Genomic DNA, 4,211 nt, shown 5'->3' with positions numbered 1-4,211 from the left:
TAGATACTATATAGGCAATATTGTATAGTACTTACAAATATACTTTCAGATATTACACCATTCTAATTCTGTCACCATTACTGACAAACTATGTAACTTTAAAAAGGCTGTTTAACCCTTCTGAGCCATAATTTGCCTCTTGTAAATCAGGGATAATGTTAGGTCCCTCATCAGTGAGTTGTTAAAAAAAAATTAAAGGAAAAGATGAATGTAAAGCACTTTGCAAAGTGTTTGACTAATATAAAGCACTCAATAAATATTATTACCATCATGTTTATAAAGAAAAAATACTGAATAGATTTAACTATATGCCCACATAGAGGAAACTAACATGAAAGTAATGCATAAATATACATGGCTGCCAGTGAATTAATATTCTTAAATATAGAAAACTATTAATAATCAATTAAAATTTTTGAATGTCCATTTAAAATAATTAAAAATAGAAAAGCTACAAAAGAAGGAATATAAATTTTCAATATTCTTGAAAGAATATTCACTGGTAATCAAAAAACATAAATTAAAATATGAGAACAAACCATTTCACCAATTCATTTGACAAACATTTATATTTTTAAGTAATAAAAACAATTTTGGGAAGTATTTAGGTTTCATGTTTTCTGGTTTTTCTTAGTTGCACATTTCCTTTTATTAATAGCTTAAATGTTCCTTTAATTAAAATTTAATCCACTTTAGAAATTGAAATATCTAATTAATTTACATTTTGATATACATGTACATATATAATATATAATACATGTACATATATCACAATTTGTACATATATAATATTTCTCAATATAACTGTGTATTATTTGAAAGAACATATTTTTATGTTTATGGAGCATCATTCTAAATCATTTGATGAACTCTTATTTGTAGGAAGCCAGTCCAAGAAGGAGTAGGGAAAGCAGAAAAGTGAAACAAAGGGCATGAAAATTATTCTCAATTATTATTTTATCAATTTTTATTAAATATGAATTTATATATGTATGTATGTATTTATTAATTTATTCATTCATTCATTATCATTGCTTTTAAAATTTTGACATATCCTTAAACAAGATGCCTGGGAGAGAAGAAGTGATTATACCTGAAAAAGAAGATTAAGAAGGAAGTGGTGAAGAAATTAAGAAGAAAAAAGGAAGAATTTGGAATGGGAGCATGGCAAAAGTGAAGGATCCCAAGAAAAGATGACAAAGGAAGAGATCTGGGGTGGTGGGAGGGGTTGAAGCTTTAGAAACGGGATTTGGATAATATAATGTTCTGCTATATTATTCAGGAATTTAGTTCCCTTTCTCTGAGTGCAAAATTTCAGAAGTATTTGGCTGAATATAACTAAATATCTTGTGTCAGTGGTGGCCTTGGTTAATCTTAGAAAAGGGTAGAAGCAGAGAGTATACACTGCCGTGACAAATGGTGACTTAACTGAGAAGAGATAATCAAAACAGTGAAGGGAAGGAAAGAAGACTATACAACTAAAATCTCCTGGGAGTTTATAAAATCATTGGAATTTCCATAGTTCATACGATAGGATTGAAAAATTACTGTACACTCAGATAGCCATTCCCTAAATGATTTAGGCAGGGTTCAGAAATCTTAAGACTGATAGTGTTGCCAGGCATGCAAAGAGCTCATCAATTAACAAACAACTGCTAACTTTCAAACAAGGCAGACTGTAATAAGTGCTATGTAGTTTACAGTGTGATGGGAGGGGTCAAATACTTATAAGAACCCCAGCCCCATTTTCTAGGTCAACTCTGAAAGTAGAAAGGAATTCTGATAGAAAAGGAAGCAGATCCAGGACCTATACCAGCTTGAAGATGCTGTCAGCTAGATGGACAGTCTGACAACAGCTCTTCAAGGACAGGCTTCCACCTGCAAGAACAACACTGTAGGTCCAAATAGATATGGTTTAAAACAGCTTTGTTAACCTTGGTCTAAAGAGTAATTAAAGGCTCAAAAGGTAACCGAGGGAGTATCCAGAAAGCCCATCCCTGAGGATTTTTCAATATGGGGATGGTTAAGAAATTTTAAGGTTAAAACTTAAAATTCCAGCCAACAAAGAGTCTCCAAATTCACAGTGTTAAAATACAGGTAACATGCATAGAGGTAATCACACAATTTATATTACCAAAATGTGCATACCATAGATCTCTTATTCCTGCCAGAATGGAAAGTGGAGCTGGGAGGACAGGAATGGCAGAACATGAGGACACAGAAACCTTAAGGAACCCTGAAAATGGCTGGGCCACCTTGTGTGGAGTCAATGTGACAATGGAAAACTGGTGCCACTGGATTCAATCTTTGTTCTGCTACAAACCTTAGCTATTTATCTTGCCCTATTAAATCTCTAAAGTTAAACAGGAATATAATGTGCATTGCAGGGCAATGGTGAGAATTAAATGATACGCAAGGTGCCTGGTACAAACCAGTTGTTCAATTAATGGATGCTATTACAATCTGTGGGAAGAAGGAGTGGTGCAGAGAAAGACAAATTTTTAGGGCCTTCATTGTTGCTTCTGCAGGAGACAGAGTAACCTTTTGAGGTTACTTTCTGCTCTTTTATCCTCTGTTTTTCAGAAAGGCAGTGCAAAGGGAACCTATTCTTCCCTTTGCAAAGACAAGACAATAAGTACTTTAAAATAGGAATTTTTTATAGCTTTCAAAACATAAAACGACAAAGGAAAATATCTTCATCATTTAAGATCTAAAGCTTTATCCACAAAAGTCAGACCAGTGTGCTGTTTCTCCCCATATTAATCTTGGAAGATTCAGACTTAAAAAGAGATTTTTAAAAAAGAAAAAAAAATACATTAATATGTCTCTTTGCTTTGGAGCAGTAATCATTTTGGCCTTTCTCTGAGTTCTCCTTAGCTGCTCTCAGTGCTGCTACCTGTTGATTCTTTCTTGTCTTTTGTTGCAGTTCTTTCTTCTCCATACCCTGGTGTTTGTCTGAGACCTCCTACACTCTTACTTAGCTTCTTTCTCTTCAATCCATGCTTTCTTTTGGGCTGCATTCTATTTTTATTTTACCTTGAATTCCCTTGGCTGATATCACTTGTTCAGCTGCTTAAAGGTACAGGAGAAAGCCCACTGCTTCAAGAACAGAAATCCTACCTGTGTCATATATATGTTTATATATGTGTATGTGTGTATTTATATGTGTGGGTATAAAATATTGGAAATTGATGTTGTTACATATTGTGTACTATCCTTAGAGTCAATGTGGAAATAAAATTTTGGAATGAAATGTTCCTTGAGGTCTTCGGGGAAAAAATATTTTTCTCAGTGTCTGTTGGACAAATATCATTAATGTTTCAGTTGTAAAATTTTCCTCTCAGTTTACGTTATTTTAAGTGCCTGGCTTTCAAGAGCTTCTATAATCGGTGTTAGTATGTCAAACACAACCTCATTCTTTCTTTTATGCGTTCTTTTTCTAGTCAGTCCAGTATTCTCAATGAATCTTCTAGAAGCAAGGCTAATTTCTGCTTTATGCTTTTCCTTACCCCATTACTTTGTCTGAATTGTCCATATGCCTTTCCTTTTAGCCACTTTTATGCATTTTAGACAATTTACTTCAGGCCATGCATCCTCCATAAACCTTCTCCAATACAGCCAGCCTATAGTTACTTGTCCTTAACTGACCTTGCACAGCACCATATGCTCATGATACTGACACATCATCCACCTTGGCATAAAGATAGGTTTTCTACCTGGTAAGAACCCAGAAGTGAATGAATCCAATGTTCCACTCACAGTGGCATGAACATGACATTGGCATCATATAAAATTGGGATTAAAATCCACCTTAGTCACTGACTATGCTTTCTTGGATAAGTTATTTTAAACTTTCTAATTCTTCTCACTTATGAAATAGTGAGAATGCCATAGTATGGACTATTTTGAGATATTAAAGTAATATATAACTTATGATCAAATGGTTTATCAAGTGACGGCAATGTTTTGTATAATATACCTGCAACTGAAGACCTCATGTTGCCTACAACATTACCCTGAGAAGGACAGCCATTATATTCATCGTGCTACCAACATCAGCTAACCAAGATGGAGTAAATCTGTGAGTAAAATCAAATATGCTTGTGCTTCTACCCCTCTGTTTCTAATTATATTTGCCAAAACATAATTCCTACTTCTGACCTCTCTCAAGACTAGTTTAGGACATCCACTCAAATGATCAAACAGTTCAG

This window comes from Hyaena hyaena, unplaced genomic scaffold, assembly GCF_003009895.1.
Source record: "Hyaena hyaena isolate Hyena2069 unplaced genomic scaffold, ASM300989v1 scaffold_537, whole genome shotgun sequence".
Lineage (NCBI taxonomy): Eukaryota > Metazoa > Chordata > Mammalia > Carnivora > Hyaenidae > Hyaena > Hyaena hyaena.
Note: the sequence above shows the minus strand (reverse complement) of the source record.